Source organism: Bombus impatiens, unplaced genomic scaffold, assembly GCF_000188095.3.
Source record: "Bombus impatiens unplaced genomic scaffold, BIMP_2.2 scf_1275, whole genome shotgun sequence".
Classification (NCBI taxonomy): domain Eukaryota; kingdom Metazoa; phylum Arthropoda; class Insecta; order Hymenoptera; family Apidae; genus Bombus; species Bombus impatiens.
The window spans coordinates 1,039,004-1,057,458 of NT_177694.1; the positions used below are offsets into that span (position 1 = coordinate 1,039,004).

At 38.1% G+C, this 18,455-nt stretch overlaps 1 protein-coding gene across 2 annotated transcripts in view; it reads right to left on the reverse strand.

Annotated features, from left to right (window-relative positions):
* Nucleotides 1-18,455, reverse strand: part of LOC100750172 — a 43,941-nt gene that overhangs the window by 19,208 nt on the left and 6,278 nt on the right. Inside the window, exon 1 of one of the 2 annotated variants that reach the window (XM_024371384.2) lies at nucleotides 599-2,188. The exons of the other annotated variant lie outside the window; for it this stretch is intronic. The gene's annotated coding sequence lies outside the window, so the exon portion shown is untranslated. Of the gene's footprint in view, nucleotides 1-598; nucleotides 2,189-18,455 lie in introns of those variants that run through there. 2 annotated transcript variants of the gene reach the window in all.

Below are 18,455 nucleotides of genomic sequence, written 5' to 3' on the forward strand. Positions count from 1 at the left end.
CCACGAGCACGTGAAGAACGACGCAAGAAAAGAATAACAGCTGAGAAGGGAGAAACGTCGAATTGAAAGAGCAATCCACAGGTAGATCGATCCTCCAAAGGGATTAAAATCGAGAGCGACGCTGCTCTTCGACGCTCTCCGTGCATCGAACGCAATAAGCGTCGAAACTCAACTATCGTGCCTCCTTGAGCACTACGTTTCTCATTTATGAAATATTATGAAACGATTATGCATCTATGTATATATTTGTTAATATACGTAGTAGTCTTTGAATAATTATACTTAGGAAAATTCGTAAGCGTACATTGATTAAAAAAAGGAGTGGTCTTAAGTAACCGATATGGAATAATTCCATTCACAGTTTAATCAAAAAGGGTCTAAATGAGTCTATCGTCGACGATGCGATACAAAGACGTTGCAAACTACCACCAATAAAATAATAATCGTGTAACGATTCCTTCGTGAACATTTTACCTGTTCATTTTCTCTCTCTCCTTTTCTCTGGATTCGCGATTCTTATTTAGAGTTTGATCATTGGTAAAATTCGTAAAACAGAAAAATTCGGGGAAAATGGCTATTAGCAAACGTACACACTTACATCTCCAAGAAGAAGATACCGAGCAGGAAAATCTTCGTTAAAATAATCCACCATGTACGGTAGAACATTTTTATAAATATGTGTGAGAAAGTTTCATTCATAGACCGATATCGGATGGTGGTATGCATCCGCAATAGAACAACTCTTGCAGAACCTTCAGAATCAGTTTATCGACCCTCTGCTTTTCTTTGGCGCTAGAACTGACATAGTTGTCCCTGTAACGTAGATAAGGAACTGTGTACGCTCGGCACCAACGTAGAAATTCACCGGTGTCTTCCGTGCGAATGAACGTGACGATGGCCCAAAGCGTGCACAAGTTCCGCGACTTCCGTTTCGTTTGAAGGTACAGCTGGCAGACGTCCAGGAACATCATCAGGTCGACGACGCTCTTCCCCATCGATGAGTAGGCGATCGTTTTGAAAATCTTCTTTCTTCGAAAAATTCTATTGTTCTTAATCTCGCGTATTTTCTTCTTTTCTTTTATCCTATGTTTTAGCACCTGCAACGAATGATCGCTTGGAATTAGCGACCTTTCTTTAATAGATTTTTCACGACTTTGAATCGATTTTTAAAGGGGCTTTGGTGTTACGAATGTTCAGTTAACTCTTTATAAATTTCGTGAATTTTTCTTTCCTTTTCATGCGCTTTAGAGAAAATAAATCGATCGAAGACACGCTGATATCGCGTCCTTTGATCCTTTAAACGTTTAATGGAATCTTCGTTAACGGCTTTTTATAAATGAAATAGTTCGTAATTGTTTCATAGTTGATACTAAATTCATGATCCTAACAATTCTTTTTTCTTTTTTTTTAAAGTTAAGGTTTAAATTAAAAGATAATCATCTTTCAGACGATTTTTAATTGGTCTGCGTTTCCATTCATCCAATATTTTAAATGTTCAGTAAAATCTTCGTCAGAGGTTCGTCACTAATCTAATGTAATTATCGTAAGAATCCACTATTTACAAAAGTTCGATACAAACATCCCGATATTTGATCAACATCGAGTATTTTCATCTCCTTATCGCGTACCGATAAATTCGCATTTTACTGTCTGCACATCGATCAAAGTCTGTGGAACGTTCAAACAGACCCATCCGCTGATTCGGTCGACAGTTCGACGAACAGATGTCATTAAACATCAAACAACTTCTCGATTCTAAAATCGAACAGAGATAAATTCTTATCCAAGCAAGTAAAAAATCTAATCCGATTTTTATCCAACTCAACGGTGTCCTTATTGAACACGTATGATATCATTTCATCAACTAAAAACTCTTCTCTTTAATCCCCGCGCTTCTTTATTACACTTTATGGATTCCCTTCTCATTTTGCTCCGTTTCATCTTCGAAGTCCCCTTTTATTTCAATCTTCGCGTTTCTTTCACTAGTATTCTACTAAATCATAAGTTTGCCACGGCTCCTCTACGATCTTTTATCTTCTATTACAATTGCCTCCTTCTTTTCACAGCATCTTCTCCCTCTAGAATCCACTTATTTTTACTACGGTCGCTTCTACTTAATCTTTTCATATTTCCTTCTTTTTATAACTCATCCTCACCCTACAATCTTTTGTCTTTTTTCATTCTTTTTATACTTGTCTCTCACCGTAACTATTGTTTCTTCTTATCATCTCAGCGTCTATTTAATCCTTCCAGTTTCTCGTTTCTACGACTCTTCCTTGAAATCTGTTTCCCCTTGCTATCATTTGCTCCTATCCGCTACCATATATGGAAATATATTTTACAACTTCACGCTCCAGAATCGTCCGTCTTTGATTTCACGGTCGCCTGTCTTCCTGTTTCGACGTCAACGACAAACCGATCGAAAGGAGGCTGCCTCGTCCAACGAATCGTTCCTTTGCTCATGCTCTGCACGAAATAACGGGCGGATCGGATTTCTGACGTACGGAAACGTTATCGGTGGTTGGCGAAACCGCCGATTACACTGTCGGCGTGTAATCAGAGAGGCAGATCCCCGGAATCGATGCAGCGGCGCACCACGAGTGCACGGATCACAAAAATCCGCCGTGAAAGGTAAACGGTACACACTTTGCTTCTCCTCGAGTTCTCCTCGACTTGCCCGTTTCCAAGAACAGGGAACGGCAGGATCAATCCGTGGAACCGTGAACAGCGTCACTGCTCTCCATTCGTGACGCTGCACCGCCGCCCCCGCTTGTTCTCTGTACAGACAGCCACCGATAGAGGCGGCGGTGGTAGCAGGTGGTAGCAAGCCTTCAAAGGGAACGGAGGAGGCCTCGTTTCTCTGCTTTTCTGTCGCTCCCTCGCTTCGACCGCGCTATTCACTCTCTCTCTCTCTTCCTCTATCTATCTGCTCTCTCTGTCTCTTTCACTGCCGCCTGTACTCGATCTCTTTCCAACCCACGGCCAGCTTCTGCTTTACGCGTCTCTGCCCCTCTTTATCGGAGACATCGTGGTCCTGTGCAAACACATGCTGAAAAATGGAACTTCGCATGGAACAGAGCTGAACGATTCTCTGTTGTACCAACAATGAATCTCTCGTTGCACCAACAATATGTTATATCAAGATCTTCCTTTTTTTCAGTTTTCCTGATTTTCCGTACGTTACTCTTTATACAGACCGTTCTCACTTTGCAGGACGCAGTAGTAATCGAAACTGTGTTTCTCTAGATATAAAATCCTTCTTCCTTCGTCTTGACATCTATGCGATTTTTCTTCTTACTCTGAAACATACAGCAGTAATCGAACTGTCTTTTTCAAACCATCCGTAGAAATAGAATCTTTCGTTCTTCGTCTTGACACGTCTACGCGATTTTCTTTCTTATTTTCAAGTATATAATGCAGTGGTCGAACTGTCTGTTTCCAGCACCGAAATTCTTTCAATTGTTACAAAATTTCTTTCTTCTTTGTCTTGTCGATTTCTTGTTAGCCTTTGCGAGAAACGTATACCAGTAAGGAAATTCTCTTTTTCGAAATCTTCTTCCAGCTTCTGCGATTACTTGTTACTCTCTACAGTTCTTCTGATTCTGGTACACGAACTTCCTTTCTGGTGCTCCTAGTTCTTTATTATCCTCTATGGGCAGCTTTTCCTAGCTCACACTCTGCTCTATCAAGTAAAATATTACTCTGCTATTCTCTGTATGTCACTTTCCTTCTCATTCCAGTTTATTTCACCAAATACAGTACCTTGGGGTTCGACCGTCCCCGGTTCCAGCCACTGCTTATAATCTTATATTTCCGTGACCTATCCAATCAACAGAATTTTCCTCTCCCACCCTGCGCGGTTGTTCCACCATTACGCTTTATGAATCTCTCTTACTTCTGTCCATTTCATCAACTAAACTCCCTGTTTCGCCTTACGCGTGTCCGCTTCTCTATTACACTTTTTATTCGTTCTCGTTTTTGTCCATTTGATCTTGCGACGCCCTTTTTGTTTCAATCTCCGAGGCTTGTTCTGCCAGTACTCTACTAAATTATGGCTTTATTACAAAACATAACCGGTTACCATAGGATCTTTACCTTAACATTTCCTTTTATCCTAGTCGCTCCCATTTCACTCTCTTTTTCTTATCGATTTCGCGTCTTTCGCCGTAAAATCTTCTATTATTTTTTATCAGCTAGCTTTATTAACTAGCTTCCACTCGGTCGTTTCCTTTTCTTAATCTTATTCCTCGATTATTTCCCCTCTACTTTTTGTTTAACTCGCCTGTGATCGTGTGCCTTTCTCCGTTCTTCATTCATGATATTCTTCCTCTTCTCCTCTCTTCCTCTCCGCTCTGTGTCACTAACGCACGTATACTGATACATCCTATCACACACACATACGCGCATATACTGACGCCACCAATACGCGGCTGCGCGTTGAATTTATTCGATATCCTCTTTCACATAACCGGGTTAATTTTGGTGCGCTAGTTTAACCAATTTAACGACGCACGTTGGACCAACGTCGCACGCTGTATTGGCCACTCTCGGCCGAAACACGCACGCAATTTCCATGCACGATCCTTCAATCCGCTTCGAGCTTCGATCCTCACTACGATAGCCCGAGCGTTTGAAAGAAAAACCGCTTTTACTCCATTTACGCTTTCACCGTCACGATACGACGAAATGATTTCTGGACGGACGTTGTTCGTGAAATAAATTACAACTCGCCGATGAGACCACGTAATTCCACGTAAATTCCACGTGAATTTCACGTAAATGTAACCTGCTTAAATAATTCCATAACGGGATTTATATATTAAACGTGACGTAAGTAATCTTCGAATGAAATTCACGAGCAATCTTAGCGGAGATATGTATTGAGTTGGCAACTAAGTGATTGCGGCCTTTGTCACTGGATGGTAATGACAAAATCCGCAATCACTTAGTTGCCAAGCCAATAATTGTAAGGTTTCTATACGTCGATCAGCTATGGAGAAGCAACGCGTTGAAAAGTTTCCTTGTGACAAAAGGCGTGCGTAATGGCTCGTCGACAACGACGACGCGTATTACGTCCGGAGGCAGTGAATAGAAATACCTAGAGTAAGCTAGAATTCGCAGCTGTTGCAAGTGATAGTGAAAGTGTCGAGGAGAAAGGAGAAGATAGGAGCAAGATAGCGCGGAAAACGTTTCAGGCACGCGCTCCACGTTGAAACACGATTTCAAGATCGACGGTGTAATTCTCTGATTATTTTCTTTATAGAGAACGAATCTGTTTGTACGTCGGAACACGGTTAAATAAGATGAATTGCCTATGATAAATAAAATTATTCGAATATTTATTTCACTTGAAGTAATTGGATTTCGCACAAAAATTGCAATTATCGAGATTCTTAAAAGCTGTCGAAACAAAGAAGTTTTATTATAGTTATATTATATAATATAAATAATTAATATTAATAAATAATAATTGATAAATAAAATAATTAAATATCTATATATTAATATAAATGTATTATATTTATATTATATTATAACACTATAATATATAAATTCCTAAGACACACTGCTGAACATCGTGGCTGTCCCGCACCTCCTTTTTCTCACATTTATGACGTTGTTCTTAGCAACTTGAACCTTCAGCCACTGAGCAATAGAAGGATGATGTTTGATATCTTGCTCGATTGTAAGATATTCAAGGGCGTAATACCTTGACCTGACGTGATTCAGCTGTTTCCTCTAAACGCTGCTTGTAGAAGTCCAAGGAATTACAATTTGCTTCATTCTGAACAACACCGTATAACATATGGCTATTTTAATTGCGTAAATCGCACAGCTATTCCTTCTAACGCTGAACCATCGGTTCGTTAAAACACTCTGTAACACGCTTACTGAATTTTTGCATTTGGTTTGTCTTGAAACTTATACTTTTGTCCTCTGTACCGAAGATAGCAAAGTGGTTTTTCCTGTCGCGGTTAAATAAATCAATCAAATTAAGCGAAGAATAGAAGTAGGACATTCGAAATTTCCTCAGAGAAATTTAAACTTCAGAACGAGAGAGAATCGATTACGATTCTTAACAATTATTACGACGAAGAAGTAACTATAGCATAATCCATAATTCACATCGCGGAAACAGAGTTTCTCGGGTTTCTCGACGATTCAACGTCCACGAAGAGATAAAGTTGAAAGATTCAGCGAATGTTAACGATCGTGAGAAATTGTAGAAATTGTAGAAAAATATAGGGCGGTAAAATGATCGATGAAATCTCGCGGAGATCCGTTTCGAGATGGTATGTCTCTTCCGAACGATTTCACCGACGAGTTTCAAGTTTGTCACCTATTTACGCGACGGAGTTGTATCGAGGTCCTTTTTACCCGTTTTTCTATAGACGTCCTTCGTCGATCGAGTCCCAGTTCCAACGCAATAGACGCCTCCGACTTGCAACTTTAACCTAATTACAATTTACACAACGTCGAGACCGATTTTCTTCTCCTTCCTACGGTTTTCCATTTATCGTTTTACTCCGATCACTTTTTCAGTCGTTCGACAATTTTTCAATCGATGCTCCAACGATTTAACTCGAATTTTCCTTATCAATGATATTTATACGATAATTCAAAATCTTTCGTGCAATTAGAACGAATACGGTTCAGATAATTAACTGTTTCTTGACTAAACATTCGTAGCTAACGTTAAAGTGGTTTCCAACGATCGTATGGAATATTATTAGTTCGTTCGAGTTTGCTTGCTTGTTCTGTGCTTCTCTGTGCATATTATATGCATAGCAATCCATGTAGAATATAATAAGATACGTCTTATTACTAGCGTTGCCGATATCTTATTCGTGATAATTAATTCGCTATTTCTGGATTTTTTAAGTCGTAATATCTGTATTCAGAATACTTTGCGCCATATTTACATGCGCAAGAATAAGGATCAGCCTAATATTGACTCACGGTATTTAATTTTCAATTTTGTGACTAGACGTATTATTTACCAACTGGAAAAAAACTATTGGATCAACGTGATTTGGCAATTAAATAATTTAACAGGTAATGTGTTTCTATGTATTGTGTAAATTTATTCTTTCAGAGATCGATTCTGTCAACTTTTTTCTGTTCCTTCCTTTCGTTAATTGGACAGACGAGACGTTGATGTTTGGCTAACAGTCTGCTGCAGTCGGAAGAATATTTTTAGCTATACAAGACGTTTCAAAGTACATAGCACATTCTTTGTGATCAAATTAATGAACATTTCAAGATCGTTCGAAGTTCGCAAAACACTCAAAACGCGAGAACCTTCCGATGTTTTCTATTAGCAAAAAGATCATACAGCAGATTCTGAAATTATATCTACGACAGAGACGTTCCAAAAAATTCATAGGAAGAGATCTTCCAAGGAATCTCTGTTCAAGCTTCGTCTCTTTAATGCGAATTTGTATAAATATTCGCGAATTTGTATAAATATTTACAAATTGTCCGTTTAACTAAATTATTGCTGAAATAATTTACGATTCGAGATTATTTTTCTGAAAAAACAAACTAATTTTCTCGAAAGGTTTTCATCTCCTGAGTCACCCTGTAAACGAATCGATTCGTCGCTCCTTGTTTCATTTTTTCTTCTGCTTTTTCTGCCGCCTTTGAATCGACGCTGATTCAAGGTGACCAAAATTAATATTCTTCGTGTTTAGACTTTTTTCCTCGGTCGAGCGAAGCGGCAACAATTTTAACAGACGATAAATCACGGCACACTCGACGCGATTAAGCGATAGTAAAATATTCCTTCACGGCGGCTGAATTATGCGCGTTCTAAGTGAATCACAGTGTACAGGCGTTAAAGCGCTATGGAATCGTTAAGTTTACTTTATTAGCAGCGTTAAAGCGTCGTAACGCCACTACCCTCGAAGACGCTACCATTTTACGGCGCCAAAATAGTTGACAACTAGAATGTTTCGAGAAATAAGTTTCACTTTATGTCGCCTTTAACCGAGTCTTATTAACAAAGGGATACAAATCACAAACGTTATCGTAACTAGCTATTGTTTCAAATTGAAAAAAGAAAAAGAAAAAAGGATTATCTAATTCTAATGTATTTCTATCTAAACTGTGTATTTTCGAATCGGTTCCTATCTACGTATAGTTTAGTTCAAATATCACCACTAAATCATTTCGTCATAATTTATGTAAATTAATTCCTCGTCGTAGACAAGTATTTTCTTCAAATTTATTACTTGTGTAAGTATACCTGTTCTTTTTTTTTTTTTTGAATTTTCATAAATCATCATCAATTTACCTTTCATCGATCTTTACGATCTGCATCGATCTACAACGTTGCATTCTTGTAGGAAAAACGAAAAATATCGAGGAATCTGTAATATCTCTATAGGTTTGACGTTTGTCATCTCATCGCGTTCCATTTCTGGGCCATCTTGTTATTTCAACGGGATCTGTGGTTTCTACACTCACAGATTGCCCCACTACGATACCATTGTTCATGATGAGGATCTTATTGCTCGTACGGGTTACCAATTGCCCATTGCCTGCCTTACATCTTTCTACTGTCTTATAGAATGACGTAATTTTACGTCAACCAGATATAGGTCATGAGAAGACGTAATTGTACGTGAGCGCCTGTGAATATAATATAAAACAAACCGATGGAACTAGATCAGAAATTGAATCAACGATACAGAATGAAAGAACCGAATTAAAAATCGAAATGGTCGCATAAAATGGAGATTAAACGTTAGGTTAATAAAATAAAACAATAGATCAGACAATATGAAACAACATACGTTACGTTATGTATTGGATTTATAAAACGAAATAAAAAAAAACAAACTGGATGAAAATTTAAGTTAATGGAACAAAGTGAAAGAGTTAGATTGAATAAAAAAAAAGAGAGAGAAGATTTATACGCAGCAAGCGAAAGCGTACGTGAAAATAAATCGTAACGAAATATGGACGATTTCGTTCGTCCAACTATAAACGTAATCGTAAATGATCAAAGTTATGCAACGAAGGAACCTTTGAGAGCAGCAGACCTGTCCTCACCGATCGGCCGCTTGTTCACGCAACAGTCGCAAGAATCGACGCCACTTTCACCCACGATCTTGCGATTTCTTTCAGTTTCACGAGACGCGGTTAATTACAACGCCACAGTAAAATGAAACGATATCCTTCAATTTAATCGCTATACCTTTCTTTGAATATCAATCAATAATTCTGATCAATTTCTTCCAGCTCGAATACTTTCTATAGCAGATACCGTACTAAACTGTTAAACTATGTTAAGCTGTACGCTGTATGTAGCTCTGCAAAGTCTTTCTTTTATCTCGATCTCGCTTCTTTTTATTAGAACAGGTAAGGTATTGAGGATCACCACGAAGTTACAGGAAATTCTCTTCTCTCTTAACACAGAAATTTTATTACGATTTCGATCCAATTATCTTTTTCTATTGACACGCATGATCTCGCGTCTCAACGTAGATGTTAGACGTCTTCTGAAAATATTACAAAGCTTTCTTGTTTACTGATCACAGATAAATCGAAATATATATATATTACAGAGATTAATAAATCGTAACAGGATTGACAAGATCAAGAGGAATCTTCAACGACATCTTTGGCTCGTCGTTAGCCCATCTTTTCGTCGAAAATCTTTATTAGAAATTGCAAGTTCTCTCTCTCTCTCTTTCTCTCTCTCTGGCTCGATATTCTCATTCTCTTCAAACTGGGCGTATACTTCTACGAACTGTTATACGCATGTACATATCATATCGCATAATCCGAGTAACCATTGAACTAGGTCAGCCGGTATATGGCGAACAAATTGAGTTTGCATGGTGCAAAATCGAAGGACCTCCGTTCCATTAAGGATTCGTCCACACTGGATACACAGCATAGTACGTTAACGCTGAGTTAAACATTGGCCAAGACTTTGTCTGTCTCTATCCCCGTCTGTTCTTGAAATAAATTTTGTGAAAGCGTCCTTCGAAATTATGTACGTCGAATGAAAAGATATATCGGAGCTTCTTTGCACGATCGATTTAATAATAGCAATATTTCATTGGTATTAGTAGATTCTCTATTAAGACGCTATCAAATTTACTGACAGGGATAGTGATTTTTACGAGTTACCTGGTCGAGAAGGTTCGATATGAAATTATAAAATTTAAGAGAAACGTAGTCTGCAATTTATCAGCTTGTTAATATTCTGATATTGGTTTGTAAATTAACGTGCAAGAGGGTGCAGGTATACCGTGAACCGCACCAGAAGAGAGAAATACTTGGAATTTCCTAGAAATATCTCCCTCTATAATTGGCCAGATAAGGTCACGTCCCGTGGCCATTTACTAACAAGACAGCACTGTACATATTTCAAAATAATAAAAAGAAATACATATAATCATTAGACTGTAGATATTTTGTAAAATTTACATAAATGCATTTATATAGATATTATAAGCACCAATTTATTTTCAATGTCTCACGTATTTTTGCATATTCCGTGCTTTGTTTGGTATCCTTATTACCTTTTATTTCCTATAAACGTCCACAGACTAATTGTTATTCTACTGGTCGGAGGCGCAACGCTAATAATTTCTATAGTCACAATCACGCGAATTTTCTACATATTTACATCTTTAAATTACCTAAGAATGCGTAACAATCCGTTGTCTAATTATATGTAATCAAGGCCGCGCAACTTATAGTTATTTTAATTGCTCTAATCGTGTGCTAAATCGTACCAACTCCTCCCACGCGACGCTAAATCTACCTGGACGAACCTTAGTCCACTTAGAAGCCTTAAAACACTCGCTGGAAGTACACCTTAACTTATTCTTATGCCTGTATCCGTATCTTTAAACCCATATGTAACATATGTGCATATGTTAACAGTAACTTTCTCCTGCTTTGTCGTCTCATACAGCAAAGGCATTTATTCTGCTTTTCGTTTAAATAAACAAACATGCACCGCAGGCAAGGCGAATGCGAGGTGTGGGAAAGGAGAGAACGAGAATGACGAGGGCGGTGGAGCGTCTCGAACGAACTACAAGCGAAGAATGGACTGGACTTTCGCTTGTAAGCACGGTCACACAGTGTATCGGCAGATGGAATAATTGCATCGAAACGCGAGAAACGTGGAATCAGATTCCAGTTCTAGAAACCTGAACGTGCAGCTGAACAAACGGTAAACAGCAAGTGAACCCTTTCAGAAATGTTAGCATCTCAGAACGCGTGCACGCGTTATGCTGGTAAAAAATTGAAACGATGATAAGAGGCTGCTCAAAGAGGGAATTCTCGTGTAACAACAGCGAGAGATTTTTCTAGACCTCTTTTTTGCATCAGCCACTGGTTACATGGGAGTAGAACTTTTTCGGGACGTAAACATCTTCGTGAAATTTCTTAAATTTTGCATTCCGATGCCTCTGACGTGGCAGATGCTGTGCGGCACGCCAACGATGATTACATCGTCAAAGATAATCACAGAAGTTGTATAACATACGATAAACGAAATAAACGAGTGAAATAAAGAAATTAGATTTGTATTCGGCACTATCTACGTCCCAAAAAAGTCTAATGACCCCGCGTAACTAGTAGTCAGCCTGAAAAAGAAATCATAGAAATCACTTACTTTTATTATCGTTACGAGAATGCCAGGATTCTGGAAGAAGATTCTGCAGATAGGCAAGGAACTAATTGTAAGCCGAAGGTAGATGTATGATAGTATACGACAGATTAGGTGAAAAGATAACGTATATAGATGAACAGAAATAAGGATATATATTTAACTTGTAGCACCAGGTTTAAGAAAGGATATATATGTACGGGGTGGGAGTGTGGATAGATGTTTGCACCCGCTAAGATCCACATGGAAATGAATGGCAGTTACGTACACGTATACGTAAGCCAATTCCTTTTTCCAGGCTGTCAGGTCGAAAAAATAAATAAATATTTTCTTCTTTTCGAGGCACGAACGCAGAATTGAAAATTCTGAGAGGATGACAAATTATTAGTACGTATGTTGAACCCGTGAACGTGGTGTAAAGCGGTGGCCCAGCGGGAAGTGATAGCCTGATCCTCCCTTTTCCCCCTTTTTTTTTCGTTCTGTTTCCTCGATCTTGGTTTCGTCTGAGGTGTGGCTACAAGAAATCATCGTGTAGGATAGTTATTAGCCGAAGAATAACGAATGGCAATTGAATTTCGAAGGGATCCAGACGAGGCGCTCGACTCGACCCACATTCCATCGCAGGTGCAAGGACACCACCAAGTGGGTCACAAAAGATCGGACGCTGATGTTTTCGTCCTCCTTTGTAGGATTTTTATGGTTGACAACGGTGTATTTACGGCTGACTTCGAAGGCTGACGACGAAGATGAGATTTGCTAAAGATGACGGTATACTTCGTGGATCGTTTCTAATTTGCAACATGCTAGATACAGTATCTAATCTTTTTACGCTGGAGAAAATAATTTCGTAAGAAGCTTGATTATTTCTTTCTGTTTATATAAACTATAGCCTCTGAAGCTTCGATACGTAAATGTTGATCTAAGTGCTGGATATCGCGGATTAGGAGATTACAAATGTTTATGCAATTTCATATTTTCATAAACGTAGCTAAAGAGATCGAACATAGATACAAGTTTTTGTCACTTATTGTGTGTAGATATTGTAACGAGTGATTTATCTCGGGTATTTCATATATTTCTGCAGATTCTGTGCATTCTTGCTCTTTCGTATTTCGTCTAATGACTACTAACAGAATTAATTAGAGAGAGACAGCTCTCTAGAAAATATCTTCTTATTGAAAATAGTATACGTTGGCTAGAAACATAACTTTTTACAATTCGAACGAATTGGAATTAAATTCAAATCTTCGACTTTGAATTTCTAAATTACGATATACATTGGAATTTTTAAGGTGTTGCAAACATTGATACAGAATCCTGCAGACGGTTGATCGTTATTTAACAGCATCAACTTAAATATGGAAAAGAGAAACACGTGCCTGTGAGTAGCCGTTTCTTTCGTCAGGTCGTAACATCTTTTTCTCTCATTTGCATTAAAAACAGACTTATAAAATCCGTACTAAATCTCGTTTAATCTTTTGCAATAAATTTCAGAACACGATAGATAGATAAGATGAAATCTTCATTAAAGCTTCCCCTCTTTCCATTTCTTACGTAACGCGCGACTCGTCTGGAATTCTGTTAAAATTTGGCAACGTTAGAATAAACGTACGTTACATTGGCACATTTTACGAAATATACAGTCGAATGGAGAAATAAGTCTCATTTATTTCGATTAATCGACGTTTAAAATGCAAAGTTTAAAGAGTCGAAATCCTCCGATTTACACGTTCGATGTTAAATATTTCAGTAAAAATATCCAAATAAGCACATGCGAGGCAAAACATTGAAATTGAAATTTCCAAATTCGTCAACGATCCAGGCTGATTGAAATTCAATGTCTAGATGAACTGTACGCGTCAGGCTGCCCCCTCAAATCTTCAAGAACGCATCGATGCACCAAACGAGATCCACGTCCGCTATGTTTTTCAACGTCGTCTGCGTGAGTGGTGCGACAAAAACTTCACGGTGGACGTTACAACTATTAATAAACCGCGGCGAAGAAACGCGAAAACACGTTGGACGAAGGACAATGGATGGAATTTCTCAGAAAAATGATCTTAACCGACCGTGGGGCAGAAAAAAAATACCGGTGGACATTTCGATCATGACATTTTCCACGTGTCATAACTCGTTATGTTAAAAAAAAAAGAAGGAAAAATAAAAACCGCGTAGGATGAGAGTCACTCGAATTAATTTAGTTGGCGTTTATCGATGGAACGGTTTTGAACCTTGAAAAATACCCGCTGCTATTTCTAACGTTGAAACGCAGTTGCTTTAACGTTGCACGATTGATGTAGAGCCTCCTTTTTGTTTCAGTTGGTACACTTGGCGGCAGATTATTACAATTTCTCTGGCGCTATTCGGCTCACGCGCAAGAATAGATCGCTCTCTAAAAACTGCTTTCGTTCTCGGAAAAGAATGTCCTCGGCCTATATAACGTTCAAGGATCGATGTTTTGGGATCGATTCTGCTTCTTCGGGAATATTAGGCGTACACGATGTTATATAGCGTTGGTATCGTCGCGATATTTTCTGATTTTCTTTGTCTTACGTTGCTTGTGAAAGAGAACTGTAGGAAGAGACTCGGGAACTTTAAACGTACACGTGTACAGATAAAGTAGGATCAAAGAGCATTGTCGACCGATTTATCCTTTTCTTATTTATTTATTTATTTTTTTATTTAGAAAAATGAACTGTAAAAGGTAATTTAGAAAAGTGAAGCACGCGTGCCTGAGATAAATATAATGGAAAATCGTTAACGACTCTCTTTAACTTTTTCGAACTGTTGCACTTTTAAATGTTAAATATCTGGTTACGATTTCATTTTTAAGATTAATATCTTGTCTGTATTTGGAAATATAAATGTACAAATACGGTGTGGAGTTTCTGCACTATCCAGCCAAGATTGTTTGCTGATAATCGTACGAGGGACAGATTAAGCTTAACGAAATCACGAGCAATTACTTAATTGGCAGAATAACCTTGATTACACGGGCCTTGTTTTTGTCTTTCCTGCCGTTGCACGTACAGAAAATCACGCGATTTCATATTAAATGAAAAAAGAGAAATGAAGCATAATGACGACCTTCAAATGTTGAAAACTCCTCCAATTACGAGACAATCACGAATGTAACGCAACGCGTTCGACCTCGATCTAAAATCTAAAATATTGTACAACGATTTTAATAACTTCCAGCATTTTGGATTATATGAGCAGATTATACGATTCTTATACGCGTAATTTCCCATATTTGTAACATCGGATTTGCTTTCGTTCATAAAACATATCTATTGAAACGTTGGAACGATTGCAGTACAATTTGTATTCCTCGCAAAGGATGAACCTCGTCTTCATACAACTCGAGAAGCTGTTACTCGAACGATCTTAATTATCGTCTTTAACGTGCGTTAACTGGCAGATTGTAGCAAACCCTGTCTTGTACGGTTCGATGGCATAAAGAAGAGTAATCGCTCGTAACATCACTTTCTCCATTGGTAAACGAGCGATGAAACTAACTAATGAGACTTCATATTCTATAGTGGTTCATACTATGTACGTATAGCGAGATGGCAAATTACAGCATGAAATAGCGAGGTGAATTGAAGATTGTACATTTTACAAGAACGACTAATGACTCACGCGATGTGACTGAAATTTTAGACGCTCGCTATCTTAAATTCCTGTCAATTCGTTCGTTCCGATTCAACGTGTAAGCTTTGACGTCGAAGCGATTTTATCAGTATCACAGATAATGTTATTTAATCTTCTGATGGTGTAATAAAATAACAAAGAACATAAACCGACCGATTTAAAGAACAATTTTGCTGTATTTTCAGTGTCGAATAAAAATAACGTGGCTTCGATCTTTCGTACAAAATAAATACCAATACTTTCATAGGAAATAAACGAATAATTTTCTATCTAGTTAAATTGCGTAATGATTGACTATCTAATTAAATCTGGCATACATTACTATACGTACTAAAGAGTCGAGATTTGGTAGCAAATCATAATACAAAATTAATTCACGATCCGATATGTTCGTTGCGTAACAAAATTTCTAGAAATCTATACGTCTTTCTCCGAACAGATTTTTCAGATATTCAACGTCCCAAATATGGCAGTGCCCATTGTCTTCCTTCACTTTGTTCCTCGAAGCCACTTTGAAATCGTGAAACTCTGTATAGCCGAGTCAAGCGACAAACAAGCGAAACAAGAAAATTTCACTTTGAAATTGTACAGAGGTATGTAGGTTGCCTTTGACTGAATGTTGAAATTGCTCGAAAAAAGGCTGGCTTTATGGGCCAACGAGCTACGTTTCTTCGCTCAAGATATTAATTTCAAAGCAGGAGAATTGACCTTTATAGGCGAGGCACTTTCAATGTGGCTGATCACGAACGCTCGTGTTCTACTGTTCTCCACTCTCAGACCGTAGTTACGATATAGTCCGATCGTTCTCCCTCTATCTCTCCTAGTTCACGAATAGCGACTATCTGATCGTCGAATTTATTTAGAAACGAATTTTGAAACTCATTTCCCACGATTAATAATTAAATTTAATTAGTCTGGATGCTCGGTAGAAAATTAATTGCGAGGCAGGAACGAGAGATCGTACCGTGGAATTGGAAATTTTACTCTTAAGTACTTTCCACTCAGCTTGTTTATCAATTTTATTACTCGCCGATTTGCTTTAGAAACGAATTTCCACGATTTTTTATCGAATTTCATTTGTCTGGACGCTTAATCAAAAATTCAAAAATATGCGAGATGTAAAACTGAGTATTAAAAAATAATTCTCCGAGCTGGTAGAATAAAAAATAAAAATATCTATATTTAATCACTCGTTGATCTACGAGTTTCTGCATGAATGCTTCGCTAGCTGAGAATGAAAAATAAAATAATATAATAATGGAAATACGGAAAGGCAACGGGAACTACATCGATAACTTGATCGGTGGCTAATTAAATTAATTAATTGACTAAATCGATCGGTAACTTCAATTTCAACCAACGGAGACTGTAAAGTAGAAAGTGATCGAGGAACAATTCGACAAAGCAATCTAATCTATTCCCGATAATCTCAATTTCCTGTCTGGTAAATCCAATCTTTAACGATGATCATCCTCCTTAATGGTCCCCTTTTCCTCCCCAAAATTACCCAGTTCCAACCGACGATGGTTAATTTTACGTTCGATTCGACATCACGGCGTACTTGTTCCAAGCTGTAGACGAAAACCACGAAACGAGATGATACGATAGAAAGTATGAAAAGACGGAAGCGGTGACACTGCTGCAACTAGATACACAGTGAGCCTCGCAATCAGATTTTCATCGTGGCCGCGAGCATATTGAATCGACAGGAAAAAAGTCTAGTATCCTTTCTAATCGGACCCACCAGGCACAATAGGAGAGCGTTTCAAGACGAGATTAAAGTCTGCAACTGGGTTCGACTCGTGATCGCGACTGAATAAACGACCGAAAAAATGAAATATTGTAGCTTTATAAAACCTATCTCTATAAACGGAAGTACATCCTGGATGGAGAGGTTGGTTTCTTTCTTTTCTTTTTCGTGATGAATGGCAATACATTTTTCCTTTTTTTTTTTTTCTTTAAGTCAGACAAATCCTGCGAATCATGTATAGTTGACTAAACTTGATAAATTTGATAAACGGATCGTTTCACATTTATTATCCTTAATTTCGTGTTCTATCGTGTCTTTCTTTTCCAACACCCCCTCTGCGATATATTACGAACGTATTACGCCCTCGAATGTTACACCCACGCAATGGCCCTACGAGAATAGAAAAAGGAAAAGAAGGAGGAACGCAGTTAACATATAACACGAGGGTCATTCGAGAAATCTTTGAACACGGCAACTCTATATTTATAACTGATTCACGCACGCACGTACTGTTATTATAGCGATACGATAAAATCGATTCGGAATTGCAAACTACCCACCAGATCCGCCCCCCTTCCAATGTAAATACAGATGTGCGAGTAACAAGATGCAACGCTCGATACGATTGCTTTCATGAAGAAGTTAGTTCAAAAGTATGCGTGATGCGCACTGAGAAACAAATTTGTCTTTCTGCGTGCGATTTCTTTCGGTAAGATATTTTTCAGCCAGAGATTCTTATTTCCAGTAATATTATAATAAATCGTTATCACTTCGGTAGAAACGAATCACAATTAACAACCGAAATACGAAAATTGTTTGATAACGTCATCTCGTTCTGGAGTTTGAATTTTCGATTCAGATTGCTATATTGCTAATTGCTATAATCTGACCGTATCTTGCCCTCGCACGTGGCTCTTGCTCTTACGGAAACCAGGAGATCAGATTAAAGAAACCTGACCAACCTTAACGGAACACCTTTCCCACGCGTCGTTCATTCACAAAATACGAACTCCAAGATACCAACACGAAAGACACGAATTCTATTCGTTGAAACGAAACTTGGCTTATCGTTTGCTATAACAACAACAAATTACAGACAGTGGAAAGAATCAGTGAACTGGTCATCTGGTTGTGATAATCACGGATAACGTCGTTAATCGCCTATTATTATGATAATGAATGGATCCCAAAAGGAAATTAGTTAAAATTAGGTAAAAGCGAAATTAGAAGTGAAAACAGTTAGAAACAATCCGCCTGTTGTAATCAAACTACGGCTGCTGATATCGAGCATGACACTTGAGCAATAGATAAGAGAGAAAGGACAAGAGTTTGCAGCAAATTCATACCTTTCTTATCTTATCTCGTAACTTTCACACGTTACACGGAGCGACGAACTTCGAAATGCGTTGTAACTGC